Here is a 17019-nt window from a genome sequence, read left to right on the forward strand (position 1 = left end):
TGGATTTGTGCCACAATCATCCCTTCTGACCAATAAAGAGCTGCGGCACCAGTGGTTGGAGGAGCTGAGGTGGTGGTTGGAGGAGGTTGGTTGGATTGTCCCTCTGCATTTCCAGGGAACCCGAGACTTACAACTGCAGAGGTGACTGCCGTTGTTCAGTCCTCAGCCCATGTTGGTTCCACTGACTGGCAAACACAGCAAGATCTCTGTTCACCCGTGGCAGGAACACAAAGTGCAGTGCCCACAGATCCACCTCATTGATGATGTCGATGATCTGCTCCGTCTCTAAGAAGGTGAACAGGTCAGGTAAACGTTGGAGACTCCATGCCAGACGTCCCCCCACAGCCGCTCTATCCCCTGGTTGTGAGTGCTCCTTCCTCTGAGGGCACTTCCCCTCTCACCACCCCTGAATTGCTCCATGAAGGCACAGATACAGTTGTTTTCACCACCCCGGTCACATCTCACCCGGGATGGTACTCCGTAGCTGGTGATGGCTGCTTCGAATGACTCCATGACTGTGGCAGTCCTGTTGTTGTCAGAGGCCTTCAGAAACACAACAAGTCTGCTGTAACCATCCACAGCACCATGGATAACGATCCTCCACCTAAAAAACAAGACATTTGTTTTACAAAACGTTTTTTTCTCTTCTAGTGACGCCATTCTGTTTTTATTATTGATAACATTATTACAGTGCCGTGAGATGAGGTAGTCATTCAAAAATCCTATTTAAACACTTATTGCACACAGTGTCTCCATGCAATTATTATGTGACACTTTTATTCCTGAACTTATTTTGGCTGATCATAACAAAGGGGTTGAATACTTACTGACTCAAGACATTTTAGCTTTTAATTTTTAAATGAATTGAATGAATGTACAACATAATTCCACTTGGGTATTGTGTGTAGGCCAGTGACAAAGTCTCAATTTAGTCCATTTTAAATTCAGTTTGTACCAAAACAAAATGTGGAAAAAGTCAAGGTGTAAATATTTTCTGAATGGACCATATAAGCAGATAAATCATTATTTTTTTACAATGTTAAGTTTGTAAAAACATGTAGCGTGAATCGTTGTGACATATGAAATACGAGTGAGAGTGTAATCAATGTCTAATAACCACGTACATTTTTTATGAATGTGTTAAATTATTATGTGACTTGGAGTCATATTCATGTCTTGATTGGTCAAGAAGCTAATTTGACGGTCCAATAGGGTTATTTGACAGGTCATATAGTGTTATTTGACGTGTATCTTTTTGACATGCAAAGACCCAAATGATGTTCCATATCCAGCAGAGGAATTATATTTCTGAGTGCATGATATTCAGTTTCACTGGAATATAATATGTTATATAGATGGTCGTAAACTGAAGTAATTCATGTCTGGTTGAAGTCCATGAATGGGCATTGAAACATATCTGTATCCATTCATCATCAGAAGTGTCTCCCAGGTCTCCCTCACATTTTTGTTTGACGTGTTTTGTTTCATCAGAAAAAGCCTCTATCAACCCTTGATACAATTTGGAAATCAACTTCAGAGGTTTGTCAGACTGCCTTAAAATAGTTTCAGTCTTTGAAGCTTCTGGTGTGTCCAGTGTTTGCTGCGCCGAGAGAATAAAGTGTTGCATCTGAAAAAGTTCATCTCAGCAGTCACAGACTGGTCTTCCCTGGCTGCTTGACCATGCTGAGACCCCTGTCACCATCTGATCCTGCTCAGGCATGACAAAGAATTGCCTTGAAGTACATTTATACATTATATTATCCAAGAATAGAATCAATGGTTCAACCATTGAAATGACCATTATTCCCAGATCCCAGACTGTATCATACCATCAACTCAAGATGGAACTTTGTATCCATTCATTGACTGTTATAATATACTGCAAATTTCAACTGAGCTCTGTAGACTGGTCTTTACTGGCTGTCTGACCCTGCTAGGACACCGGTCAACATCTGATCCTTCTAAGACATGATGAGCATAATGTTGTGTACTGACTGACAGTGAAGCCTGTAGAGCTGTTTATACAATAGTGTGAAACGGAGGGAATTATATAGGGAAACTGACAGATCAATAACTTTACATTGCTATACTGACTAATAAAAGCTCCTTGCGCTGTCAAAAACCATCAGAATATTGGTCTTCAATTGTTTGGCCACTGGTTCCATTTCATACACGAAACATAAACTCTTTAATCCCAACCCTCAGCCACTCTCAGCCCATCCCAACTATCACCATAGACCACCCTTGTTTGGTTTCCATGAGCCATATATTTATCAATTGTGCTGTGATGTTTTACAAAATGTTAAAAACCTTTCTACTCATATTTTATCCACAGATTGTGAGCTAAAGATGAAAACCTTTCCTATTAGTATTATTATATTATTTATTGACTGACTATGGCTTTCCAAATTGCCCTACACTGCTATTTTTAAGGTTCATTTTAATTGCACATGATTTTTTTAACCAATCCTGGACCTGTGACCAGAATTAAGCTACATAGGGGCAATACCAGAATAAAATATCTATTGATTCTGTCTCTTCGCAGAAAAATCTACAGAGCTGGGATTGTTTTATGCCCCATATATATATATATATATATATAGTAATCTATTGGTGGCAAAAATTGTATATAGTAATTTAAATGGAAAAACTCTTAAGTGTTGAATCAAGTGTAGTTTGAATCAATCGTAACACTCTCACTACTTCATCACAGAGGGAAAGGCCAGCAAATCATATTATTTATTGGGCAAACATTGCATCTTGAGTTAGATAGACATATTGACTAGCCAACCATTGATTGTAGCTTTGCTGGCACTTCCCTCTGTGATTAAGTAGTGGTAGTGTTATGATTTTTAAGAGGATGAAAAATAGCTTCTATACATAACTACATTTTGCAGTATTGCAGTCAACGGAAGTGCCATGTTCGTTAACAGATTTCTACATTTTATTTCAGTGCCAGCTGGCAAGTGTCTTCACTGACATGTTCAACCTCTCCCTGACCGAGTCTATAATACCTACATGTTCAAGCAGACCACCATAATGCCTGTGGCCAATAAAGCGAAGGTAACCTGCCTAAATGACTACCGCTAAGTAGCACTCAAGTCAGTAGCCATGAAGTGCTTTGAAAGGCTGGACATGGGTTACATCAACACCATCATCCCAGAAATCCTAGACCCATTCCAATTTGCATTCCGCCCCAACAGATCCACAGATGACGCAATCTCAATCTCACTCAACACTTCCCTTTCCCACCTGGACAAAAATAACACCTATGTGAGAATGCTGTTCATTGACTACAGCTCAGCGTTCATCACCATAGTGCCCACAAATCTCATCACTAAGCTAAGGACCCTTGGACTAAACACCTCCCTCTGCAACTGGATCCTGGACTTCCTGGCGGGCTGACCCAGGTGGTAAGGGTAGGCAACAACACATCTGCCACACTGATCCTCAACACGGGGGCCCCTCAGGGGTGCGTACTTAGTCCCCTTCTGTACTCCCTGTTTACACTGTTATTAAGTTTGCTGACGACACAACTGTGGTAGGCCTGATCACTGACGACGATAAGAGAGCAGGTCAGAGATCTGGTGGTGCCAGGACAACAACCTCTTCCTCAACATGAGCAAGACAAAGGAGATGATCATGGACTACAGGAAAAGGAGTGCTGAACACGCCCCCACATCGACAGGGCTGTAGTGGAGCAGGTCAAGAGTTTCATGTTCCTTGGTGTCAACATCACGAACAGACTCTTGTGGTCCAAACACACCAAGAAAGTCGTGAAGAGGGCACTACAATGCCTTTTCCCCCTCAGGAGACTGAAAAGATTTGACACGTTGTAGTGGAAATTTCCTGTATTACCAAATCATGAGAGCAAACCACCACACAAGTCAGAGTTATAAAGTCCATCTTTAATTATTATGAGCTCCATCACAACCCTGTGACTCTCAGATCAATTCAGTGTCTATAAATTAATTCTCTGAGAGTGCTTACACATTGCAACTGAGATCCTTTATAGCAAAGACACACATAGCCAGACAGCATTGGCTATAAATTATCGTTCAGCTTTGTCTCCTAAACTATGTTCTTATCTCGCTCTTGGTACCACTCAGGACCAAAAACAAAACCTCATCCAATAGCATATATCAAATACACCCCTTCCTGGACAAGATCACAGAGAGACAGTGACTGGCACACAGACATTGTGGAGCCAAGAGATAATTGGTTCCCCCTCAATCATCCCTTCACATGGTTTAAAAGATACGTTTACACATGACATATTCACAGATAAGACTAACCAGACCTCTCCCCCCTCTGGGCCCACATAAGCATGCTATAAAACGAATAAAACATCTTATTTATAAATGTTACCTAAAGAATTCTGATTCTGCTTCGACAACGTGTCCCCAGATCCTCAAAAAGTTTTACAGCTGCACCATTGAGAGCATCCTGACCGGTTGCTTGACTGCCTGGTATGGCAACTGCTTGGCATCTGACCATAAGGTGTTACAGAGGGTAGTGTGTACAGCCCCAATACATCACTGGGGCCAATCTTCCTGCCATCCAGGACCTATGTAGCAAGCGGTGTCAGAGGAAGGCCCCAAAAAATAGCCAAAGACTCGTCACCCAAGTCATAGATTGCTACTGTACAGAAAGCAGTACCGGAGCGCCAATGTCTAGATCCAAAAGGCTCCATAACAGCTTCTACCCCCAAGTCATAAGACTGCTGAACAATTAATCAAATGGCCACCCGGACAAATTACATTGATCCCCCTTTGCTTTTACACTGCTGCTACTCACTGTTTATTCTCTATGAATAGTCACTGTACCCCTACCTACATGTACAAATTGTGGCGCTACAAAGTATTAACTTATGGGGGCGGAATAATTTTGCACGCCCAATTTTTCAGTTTTTGATTTGTTAAAAAAGTTTGAAATATCCAATAAATGTCGTTCCACTTCATGATTGTGTCCCACTTGTTGTTGATTCTTAAAAAAAAATACAGTTTTATATCTTTATGTTTGAAGCCTGAAATGTGGCAAAAGGTCGCAAAGTTCAAGGGGTCCGAATACTTTCGCAAGGCACTGTATATACTTCTCTTCTGTCATATGTTGCCCTAGAAGACTAAATGAAACCTTGCTCGTCAGAATATCATAAATCGATAGAATGAATTCTTCAATTTAGTTGACATCTGTAAAGCTTTCTCTGTGACCTCTGGTTCTTTCATGGAGCCAAGATGTTTAGGGCCCGGGGAGAAAATGCAATAACTAAAAAAAGAACAGTGCTAAATTTTCACATTTTTCAAATGTCATCACTTTGACCAATTGTAAGGAAATAGAAAGCATGTTTCAGATAAGATTTCCCGACATGTTTCTGATAAGATTTCAGTTCGACTTGGATACATATTTTATGTGGTTGAAATACTATCCGATTTTTATGATTCTGATAAATATAGCGCCTCTGTCAGGATTTGGCCAGGGTTGTTCCGGTTTTTGGTCACTAGATGCCCCCATTGTGCCTTTTGACCTTTTGTTTTCCCTTGATCCCCATTATTATTTGCACCTGTGCCTCGTTTCCCCTGATTGTATTTAAACCCTTTGTTTTCCTCAGTTCTTTGCTCTGTGTTTGTATGTTAGCACCCAGCCCTAGTACTCTGTGAACTCTTGTTGATCCCGGTGGACTCTCTTGTGGAATTCTGTTTTTTGTTCTTGTTTGTTTATTTTTGAGTATCTTTTGAGGCTTTTTGTGCTATACCTTCCACCTTGTGGATTTACCTTTTTGTCTTGGAGGATTACCTTTGTTCTTGTGGGATTCTTTTTGAGGTTGTGGAGTTACATGTTTTCCTGAAGAACTTCACTTTTTACTTCATTAAATACACCGTTTCAAGTACTGCTGTGTCTGCCTCATCTTCTGGGTTCTGCCGACTATTCGTGGTTCAGTTAGTTAAGTGACTGTTTCTCACTCCGGAGACCTGGGAGTGATGGTATCCAACTGTGCATTCACATTCTCCTCCACTCCTGTTCTCGAGTCCAATTTTGGACTACATTTAGTGTATAATTGTACTGCAAGAAATGCTTACTTTTGCAGCAGTTCATGTTGAGGCTATGTGAGAGGTAATAGATCTACAGTCTGTGTCCAGATTTCAGATTCCATTTATCCCATCTGAACAGTAGGCCACAGTTCCCTTGATGTGCCACAGGCCTATTTGAAGTCCCGATCTTGTGACTGTCTAATTTGTATAGTACCTCAATCATCACACATAACATAGCTGACACTGCTATCACCCTCTTTTACCAATTCATCACATTTTTCCCAAACATTAATTTTCTGGTCCTCCCTTCTCTTTATTTTCAACTCTCCAAATGGCAGCTTTTGTCTTATTGAATTAAACTCAGCACTTTGTCATTTTTGGCTCCATGGGATCGACATGAACTTTCTCTGCCCTTTCCCAAAAGCATTTGGTGACGGGCATGTAGCACGTCTACAGTTTGGCCCTAAGCTTAGACTTACTCACTAATCGATATAGCCTAAAAAAAGGGCTGCCCAACCCTCTTCCTGGAGATCTACCGTTCTGTGGGTTTTCAGTCTAACCCTAATTTAACACACCTGATTCTTCTAATTAGCTGCTCAACAAGACCTTAACTAGCTGAATCAGATATGCTAAATTAGGGTTGGACTGAAAACCTACAGGACAGTAGATCTCCAGGAAGAGGGTTGGGCAGCCCTGGCCAAAAATAATGAAAGAAAAACGTCAATGAAGCCTATAGATAGATATAAATTGTACAAGAATGATACATTTGTTATGTTTTAAGATAGGTTATTGTTTTCTCTTCATTCAGTCCGCCCACCACCCACCCTCCCTTCAATCACACAATACTTAATCATCCTAAACCCACCTGCCCCACTGATATATCCGCGGTGGAGTTGAGGTTATGAGTCAATCCGTACATCACACACACACACACACACACACACACACACACACACACACACAAACACACACACACACACACACACACACACACACACACACACACACACACACACACACAAATTTAAATTTAGCCTTTTGGGGGCCCTATGTGGGATTTGGCAGCGGAGAGAAAAATTTGCATCCCATTTATGTCGCTTGTTGTCGCTTGTTGACTGAGCCAGCACTGCACTAACCTAACCAGGAGGATGAGAGTCACACCATGACAATTTCATTCTTGGTGTAATTTTTCTTCCTTTAAAAGGTATAAAGGGTCAGTGATGTGACAGTAGTTTAGTGTGGAATAGTTTCGTTTGTTCACAAACTTGAGAGTGTGACTTTGAGCGAGCACAACTGAATTTCCGCATGCAGTAAATTTGAGAGCAGAGATGTATGTATTCTCACAAATACGCTGTATCCCCACACTGATGTCTTTTCTCCCTCTCACACCAATTTTCCAGTTCGCTCTCCAAAATGTATTTTGCTCTTGCAACTGCTTTCTATAATTTTATAACAGGGGGAAATTCTAGCCAATGAACATAACTTGTAGCAGTTACCTGAAACACAATTGATCAGGATGTTGGACCAATCACGGTTTGACTGCCCTCTAACTGGATTTTTGACCATGGAGATGAAAGGGAAAAGTGAAATGTGAATGATGGCTGACAATAATAAAGAGGTAAGTTCAATAGTTTTTCAGTAGAGCAACTAGCTGACCAACTAGCTAACTAATCAACTATGATTTCAATTTAATCAGCTAACAGAGACAGGAGATACAGGAGTCCATTCTGTTCCAAGTAAATGACCTTGGCTCTCCTTTTTGCACAGCACTTCCTGCAGGTAACCTTGACACCACCCCTGTAACTTATTCATTACTGGTACTAAGAGTTCCTCTAATTTCTTTGAAGCTCTATGAAGGCATTGTGCATAGGACATTTGTCACGTAGAGAGGATGATGACCACTGGCCCCCAATATAGTGTAGGTAAAGGATGAAGTGATAACCTATTGTACGATAGCTCTCCACATGGTTGGTTGGGCATGAAATAACAGCAGGCTGTTCAATACTGAGCCATGCTGACTGACAAGTGGCTTGGATTTATACAGGGCAATTCCCCTGATAACAGATTGATGCTGAGACTCAGATCATATTTTTCACTTTAAAATATACTGAACAAAAATCTAATGCAACATGTAAAGTGTTGGTTCCATGTTTCATGAGCTGAAATACAACATCCCATACATTTTCCATATGCATTTATCTCAAATGTTTCGTCCAAATTTGTTTAGATCCCTGTTAGTGAGCATTTCTCCTTTGACAATATAATCCATCCACCTGACAGGTGTGGCATATCAAGAAGCTGATTAACCTCACTGGTGTAGGGGGCAGTATTTTCACATCTGGATGAAATTACATGCCCAGAGTAAACAGCCTGCTACTGGCCCAGAGGCTAGGATGTGCATATTATTAGTGGATTTGGATAGAAAACACCCTAAAGTTTCTAAAACTGTTTGAATGATGTCTGTGAGTATAACATAACTCATATGGCAGGCAAAAACCTGAGAAAAATCCAACCAGGAAGTTGGAAATCTGAGGTTTGTAGTTTTTCAAGTGATTGCCTATCCAATATACTTTGTCTATGGGGTCAGCTTGCACTTCCTACGGCTTCCACTAGATGTCAACAGTCTTTAGAACTTTGTTTCAGGCTTCTACTGTGAAGGGGGAGTGAATAAGAGCTGTTTGAATCAGGGGTCTGGTAGAAAGCCATTAGTTTAGTTACGCGCGCGGCCGTGAGCACGAGCTGTGTTCCTTTTAATTTCTAAAGACAAAGGAATTGTCCGGTTGAAACATTATTGAAGATTTATGATAAAAACATGCTAAAGATTGATTCTATACATCGTTTGACATGTTTTCACGAACTTATTGTGGAACTGGGATTCCTGGGAGTGTATTCCGATGAAGATCATCAAAGGTAAGTGAATATTTAGAATGCTATTTCTGACCTTTGTTGACTCCACAACATGGCGGGTATCTGTTTGGTGGCTGAGCACTGTACTCAAATTATCGCATGGTGTGCTTTTGCCGTAAAGCTTTTTTGAAATCTGACACAGTTGTTGCATTAACCCTCCCGTTGTCCTGGTACTGTGTCTAGTCCCTGTGTCCTCTGGGTCACCCTGTCCCGTCCTGGCTAAAGGCCCAATGTGCGCAAGTGTGACAGTAGGTGTGTGAACAGCCTTTGCAGATGTATTTCTTACACCTGCAGCACACCGTGTGTGTCTTGGAGTCCTTCTTGGGTGGGCAGAGCCGACACCTCTTCCTCTTACTTGCCCCGGTGGCCGGGGCAACGAGCGGGGCAGCGGCCGTGCCAGCGGCGGGGCCCTGGCGCTGTTGCTCAGGAGGCGCCGCCGTAGCACTCTGTAGGACTTTGACAAGCGCTGAGGCCGCTTCGGTGCGGGGCAGATGCTGCCTTCTTTGGATCAGCGGCTTCACGAGTGCCTTTCCCGGCTGCTCGAGGAACACCCTGCGCTTGTTCCGCTTGCCAGGCATCCAGTCAGGCTTGACCTCTCGCCATATGACAAAGGCGTTGTAGGAGAACACGTCGAGGATGTTGTGGAAGACGACCAGGGGCCAGCGGGCAGTCATCCGTCTGCAGCTGTAGGTGCCCACCACCTTGTCTAGGTTGTCCACGCCACCCTTGTTGTAGTTGTAGTCTAGGATGAGGGCCGGCTTCTTGTCGCGGCGATCGCTGATGTGGCCCTCTGTGTGCAGCGTGCTCAAGAGTAGCACGTTCTTGTTTCTCTTTGCCAGGTAGGACACCAGAGTGGCGGTGGGCGTGAAGGCGAACCTGGAGGACAGGACCTGTCTGCCCCTGGACTCGAGCAGCGCAGGCGGGAGCTCGGCCTTGTTCTTTCTCACCGTGCCCACCATGGTGAGGTTCCTCTCGAGGAGCCGCTGGCCCAGGTCGTAGGAGGTGAAGAAGTTGTTGCAGGTGACGTTGCGACCGCTCAGACCCGTTGTCAGATCGAGGACAACGCGCATCCCCTGGTTCTTCTCGGGGCCTCCGCCGGCCGCCTTGTCGGTGTACACTTGCATCTTCCAAGCGTAGCTGGACTTGGCGTCGCAGGCCACCCACGACTTGATGTCGTATTTGGCCGGCTTGTTGGGGATGTACTAACGGAAGGGACAGCGGCCTTTTTGGAAAGGGGACAAGACATTTGTGTGGTTACTGTGTGCAACGGGGTAGACAAGGGCCAACTGTTGTGTTACACACGCTCTGTATAGACATGTAAGCACATGCACACGCACGCACGCGCACAAGCGCAAGCACAGTACCTCTGAACGGGACCAGTTGCTCGTCCACCGTCACGTCGGGCCCCGGGTTGTAGAGGGCCGACAGCCACGCCTCCCACAGGTCCCAGACCTCCCGTATGGCTGCGAGTTTGTCCGTGGCGAGTCTGGCGGGTCTCGACTGGCGGTCGTCAAATCGCAGCAGCCTCGAATACCTGTGAAAGACCTTGAGCGACATGGTGGCTCGGAACACGGTCCTGCCGCTCTCGGCGTCCCACAGGCTTGCCGCGGCCTCGCCCCGGGACCTGTAGACGCCCGCTAGGATCAGCAGCCCTAGGTAGGCGCGCAGGTCCGTGGCGTCCATGGGTCGCCAGCCGTCGCCGTATTTTCTGGCCCCGTGCAGGTTCGTCATTTCCACAATTATCCTTTCTATCGCCGGTGTGACAAACAGGTGGAAGGCGGACGCGATGTCGCGGGCCTGTGTCGCGGCATAGGCCGTGGGGCCCGGAGTCTGGTCCGGCCCGGCGTGGCAGATCGCCAGGGGCCCGCGGTGGCGGCCGTAGGCCATGGGGGACCACTCGATTTTGCCGTTTTTCGACATCAACGGAGGCTCCCGTCGGTCCGGGTCCGAGGAGATCTCTTGCTCGCCGCGGTCCTCGTGCTCGTCCTCGTGCTCGTCCTCGGGCGCCTCTTCCTCGGGCTGCTCTTCCCCAGAAGAGGGAGAAGAGGCATCGTCGACCTCGCGGCTCTCGGGGTTGTATTCCTCACCGTCTTCCTCTTCCGAAACCTCTTCGTCCTCCTCCTCCTGGCAATCCGAGTAGTCTTCTTGGTCCACGCTGGACAAGATCTGTTCTAGAACCTGCGCGGCCGTAAAACGCGCGGCCATGGCTGATCGGTGGAGCCGAGCGGGTCCGCTGAGCTGCGGGCAAGAGCGCACTTGGCACGGGTGGGGAGCCGGTCACTTTGTGTGTGTGTGTGTGTGTGTGTGTGTGTGTGTGTGTGTGTGTGTGTGTGTGTGTGTGTGTGTGTGTGTGTGTGTGTGTGTGTGTGTGTGTGTGTGTGTGTGTGTGTGTGTGTGTGTGTGTGTGTGTGTGTGTGTGAGGGTGTTGCCGCTGACAATATTAGTATCCTCTCTACGTAGGGCCGGCCGGCCGGACTGGGAAGACCTAGCAACAACACCCTTCGGCTTAGTACTGAAACATCCATCGGTTGGCCAGGTAATCCAACCTCACATCATAGTTGTGTCTCACATCTTCTAGGCTATCATGTTTCCTATATAAGCTAGTGGTGGTGTAGATACTCTTTCAACGGTAGCTTCTGCAATGGCATCGAACTCAGGCTTCAATGGCAAACCCACACAGGAGCCTTCACTGGTATGCCAAGGTAGCAATCGCTTCCTGATGTTAACTGACGAAAGCAGCCCCTGGCTTCGGGCTGAGACGAGTGATACGGCCGATATGACCGATGCAGCTAATGATATGTTCAACCGTATGGTCGAATTTGCTACATCAGGCCCTCCTTTCACATTAACTTTCAAAGTGATGATGTCAAGCTACGGCAGAGTCAATACGTCTATCTCTGTGGAGGGCAACAGAAGAATGATGGCCATTTTGCAGGATATACACGAGTGCCCGTATAGGCACAGCATCTATCACACCTATATGTATAGGGCTCACATGGTATGTATAAGTCATTTATAAGCGCTGTAGGTGCTGCTGCTGACAAAGCACCGGGAACGTCTTCTCGGGTGTCAAACTGCTCCGGCGACGTCAAACAACCAACCCAAGACGACTTTGATGTTTGCCTTACCACGGAGATCGATCAAACTCTACAGCATCAGACTAGGATTGAGACTGGTCCTAGGTGCCCCAAGAACATGATACTCATCTTGAACAAGGGACGGGGTTATAACATGGAAGACATCTGGTGCGCAATGAAGAATGTGGTGTGCCGAGTGTTGCTCTCTACCTACCTGCCACTCTGTGGACTAGATGGAATGGGGAGGGATATGAGCAAGATGATGGAAGGACCAAGTGTGGAAGGGGCAAGCTCAGAAGGAGCAGGTGTGGATGTAGGACAACCGGTAGCCGCCACGGATGAAGGGTCCGGTGTGGATCTCGGACACCCGGCATGTAACAAATAGCCCAATCCGCATTGCCAGGATAGTGGCGCAGGTTTGCTTTTAATATGTATCACTTCTATATTATTGAGAATATAACCATGTCAATGTACCATTGTGTCTGTATCCATTGCAAATGATCCACTGCAAACGAACACTAGTAAAATTATGAAATGCTACAGAAGTGTGTGTGTGTGTGTGTGTGTACAATAAAACTCACAAACACAGAGTGCATCTGGTAACATCATGTATTTCATGTACAACTGCAACAGAAACTGTTCACAATCATTCATTGTGTCAGAACGAGTGTCATCTGGAGCCGTGTTCAACTCTGGTTAACAAGTGTGTGGCACGGGTACAAGTCACAGCCTGGATCCCATAGCGGTCTTAGTCGTGACTTAGCGGTCGATCGTAGCGCCGGGTGGAGAGTGGCACTCAGTGGTCATCACATCATGCGGAGCACTTTATATATGCATCGTGTCCAACCCAGTGCATAGTGAGAGGGGAGTAAAATAGAAGAGTATTGCCATTTCCAAAGCAGTCAAAGCCTTGCTTTGTGCACGACCAAAACTGATTTTACCCTCTGTGTAAATAGACAGACCCGGACATGCTATGCTCCCGAACTGGGACTCAGTGAGATCTCTCACGGCGATATATCCACTCAGGCGGAATGCAAGTGGAACTCCGTTATCCTGGGGTCTCTGAACCTTGAGGGGGATAAGGAGACAGAATCAATGTGTTACACAAGCTCACTACCTTACCCTTGTCCGTTTAACACAGTGACAGTGTATGACTTACGGCGCAATCAAGGTATTTCCTAATGCACATCTTAAGGTCTGTCAGACCCTTGGAGCCTGGTCCATTGTCAAAGGATGTGTTCTCTAACAGTGTCTATGGACAGGATACCATTCTGTGGTGAGAAGGTTCCATTTATCTGGAAGTGTAGGTGAGACCGGTATAAGTGCTGGGCCATTCTTGCAGGATAACAGCACTCTTTGATAGTGAGGCAAAATAGATAGAACAGGTGTTTGTAGGACAGGTCCTCCAATTACCAAGCTAGGAGCATCATCATGGTTATATTGCAAATGAATGGCTGGACGGTCTTGTCCTAATCGGGTCCTCAAAGGAACCATTGTTTACCAAGGATTACCAAGCTTGAGGCAGCAACATGGTTGACTTGTGCATCTGTGGTCGGATTGGTCAGACAGATGTGGAATACACAGCACTGTTTGGTCAGACCTTAACAACCCCCTCAAAAGTCAATGAGGCTATATATAAGCTACTATAACTGAACTACTATACCAATCAGAATGGAGAAATACAAGAGAGGCCCTGTTCTAGGCAACGGGTGCATATGGAACCGTGTACAAAGTTAGACGTGTGACTATCTCCACCTACGAGATTATCACAAGGACTCTATGTCCCAAAGACCACCCCAGTGCATCAAGTACCCGGACCTGTGCAGCGGCTGGCTGGGTCGCTCTGACCCACGAGCGCAGAGCTCAACTACAACACTCGGCTGCTCTCTAGCACACAGCGGAGCACGTCCGGATCTGTGCAGCAGCTGGCTGGGTCGCTCTGACCCACGAGCGCAGAGCGCAGAGTCCTGGAAACACAGGGCCTGGGTCGCTCTGACCCACGAGCGTAGAGCGCAGAGCCCTGGAAACACAGGGCCTGGGTCGCTCTGACCCACGAGTGCAGAGCGCAGAGCACGACTCTAAGACTCGCAGACTCTCTACTACGCTCAAAGGCACACGCCTCGCCAGTGGCTGGCAAGGTCGCTCTGACCCATGAGTGCAGAGCGCAGAGCCCTGGAAACACAGGGCCTGGGTCGCTCTGACCCGCGAGCGCAGAGCGCAGAAAGGGGAGCCCTCCACACACAGAACCTGGGTCACCCCGACCCCAGGACCACGGGAGGGTTAAGGAGAAGTATATATTTAATTCTATGCATAACACTTGTATCTTTCATCAATCTTTATGATGAGTATTCCTGTAAATTGATGTGGCTCTCTGCAAAATTAACGGATGTTTTGGAGGCAAAACATTACTGAACATAACGTGCCATTATAATATTTGGATATACTAACCAAAAGGAGGTTTTTGGACATAAATGATGAACTTTATCGAACAAATCAAACATTTATTGTGGAACTGGGATTCCTGGGAGTCAATTCTGATGAAGATCATCAAAGGTAAGTGAATATTTATAACGCTATTTCTGACTTCTGTTGACTCCAACATGGCGGATATCTGTTTGGGATGTGTTGGTCTCTGAGCGCCGCACTCAGATTATTGCATGGTTTGCTTTTTCCATAATTAAAAAAAAAAATCTGACACAGCGGTTGCATTAAGGAGAAGTATATTTTAAATTCTGTGAATAACACTTGTATCTTTTATCAATGTTTATTATGAGTATTTCTGTAAATTGATGTGACTCTGTGCAAATTCACGGGATGTTTTGGAGGCAAAGCCAAATGTAAACATAGGTTTTTGGATATAAATATGAACTTGATCGAACAAAACATACATGTATTGTGTAACATGTTGTCCCAGGAGTATCATCTGATGAAGAATATCAAAGGTTAGTGATTCATTTTATCTATTTCTGCTTTTTGTGACTCATCTCTTTGGTTGGAAAATCGCTGTATGCTTTCTGTGACTAGTTGCTGATCTAACATAATGATATGTTCTGCTTTCGCCGAAAAGCCTTTTTGAAATCGGACACTGTGGTTGGATTAACGAGAATTTTATCTTTAAAATGGTGTCTAATACTTGTGTTTGAGAAATTAGAATTATGAGATTTCTGACCCTGTTCCTAGACAGGTTAAGGTTGCAGTGACACATCCATAACCTGAGCAGAAACCAGATTGCATACCAGAGAGAATACTGAAGACATAAAGATAGCCAGTCAGTTGATTATTGTCAAGTTTTTCCAACACTTTTGATGAACAGGGCAAAATAGACATAGACCTATCACAGTTAGGATCAGCTTGATCCTAAAAATAACATGGGTAACTATTTACACACTTTCAATATTTGGAAGACCCTCAGTCCTCTATCAAATCAAATCGCTTTGTATAGCCCTAGCCTAAAACCCCAAACAGCAAGCAATACAGGTGTAGAAGCACGGTGGCTAGGAAAAACTCCCGAGAAAGGAAAAAACCTAGGAAAAAACCTAGAGAGGAACCAGGCTATGAGGGGTGGCCAGTCCTCTTCTGGCTGTGCCGGGTGGAGATCACAGTAGTTGTAGAGGGTGCAACAGGACAGCACCTCAAGAGTAAAAATGAACAGTTTAGGGTTCCATAGCCGCAGGCAGAACAGTTGAAACTGGAACAGCAGCAAGGCCGGGTGGACTGGAGACAGCAAGGAGTCATCATGGCAGGTAGTCCTGAAGCATGGTCCAAGGGCTCAGGTCCTACGAGAGAAAGAAGGAGAGCAGACTTAAATTCACACAAGACACCGGATAAGACAGGAAACGTACTCCAGATATAACATACTGATCCTAGCCCCCACCCACTTTGCCATACAACCCCACCAACTTTGCCAAAACTCAAGACAATATTCTGCTGCTGATGCCAGATGCCATAGCAGTCTCTTTCTGATGTAAAGCAGAGTGTCACTGAGCATGTGGTGCATGTGATGGGAGACTTCATCTTGCAAACAACACAGCAACGCATCCAAATATATTTGGGCAGATGAACACTTGTGGCAGGAGCAGAAGGTACAGGGCTTGGTGCAGTGGTGCTGTAGCCAGCAAGCTCCTTGATGTTCCCTCTAATGTAGACTGATTGGAGGAAGCATGCTGGCTGTGTTGAGATGTATGGGTTTGCATTCTACACAATACCATTTTATATATATATATATATATATATATATATATATATATATATATATATATATATATATATATATATATATATATATACACACAGACATAGGCTATGGTCGTTCTCATACAAACAAACAGACCCTCACTCACAATGACTAGCTAACGTGTACTTTATCCATTTCATTACATCTTTATATATTGCAAATAAAATGTAAAAACAATCACAAATAATATTTTATATTCATGTCAAACAACTGCATAAGCATGAGAACAACTTACCAGTCCAAAACAATGTCCTCTCCGTTCAAAAAATATGCCTCAGTTTCAGAGTCTTCAAAATGGAGTCTTCAAAAAGCAGATCTGTCTCACTTTCACAATGAATTTCCTCTAAAATTGTTTCTGCATTTGTATATCTAGTCTTAGAATTAGCTTTCCTTGACTTATTCGCCATGATGTTGGATAAATAAACAGCTGAAGATGCAAGTCACCGAAATACTGCTGTGCCTAATAAGCTTTGCTCCTTCACGGTTGAATTGGCAATGGCGAAAGAGCGGTCCTTACGCCAGCGTTCAATGGAAAGGTTTGTCTTACAACAAAGAATCATGGGATATTGCTGTTTACCACTGCTCATTGGCTATCTACCCAGCTAGATTTCAAGACGATCAGTGGTCATTGGGTTAAAACACAGTCAATCATATAATTGGTGCACAATGGGCTCGTCACTTGTTGTCTTCCAATCAGTTTTTCCGGGTCAATACGTCCCGCAAAATGACCCATCAGGTTTGGTTGTGTTACAAACGAACAGTTGATTGCAAG

The 17019-nt window shown here is 44.8% G+C and overlaps 1 pseudogene; it reads right to left on the reverse strand.

Moving 5' to 3' along the window:
- Nucleotides 1–127: 127 nt before the first annotated feature.
- Nucleotides 128–13347, reverse strand: LOC123992300 (annotated as a pseudogene).
- Between the last annotated feature and the right edge of the window lie 3672 nt (nucleotides 13348–17019).

Source organism: Oncorhynchus gorbuscha, linkage group LG13 (assembly GCF_021184085.1).
Source record: "Oncorhynchus gorbuscha isolate QuinsamMale2020 ecotype Even-year linkage group LG13, OgorEven_v1.0, whole genome shotgun sequence".
Classification (NCBI taxonomy): domain Eukaryota; kingdom Metazoa; phylum Chordata; class Actinopteri; order Salmoniformes; family Salmonidae; genus Oncorhynchus; species Oncorhynchus gorbuscha.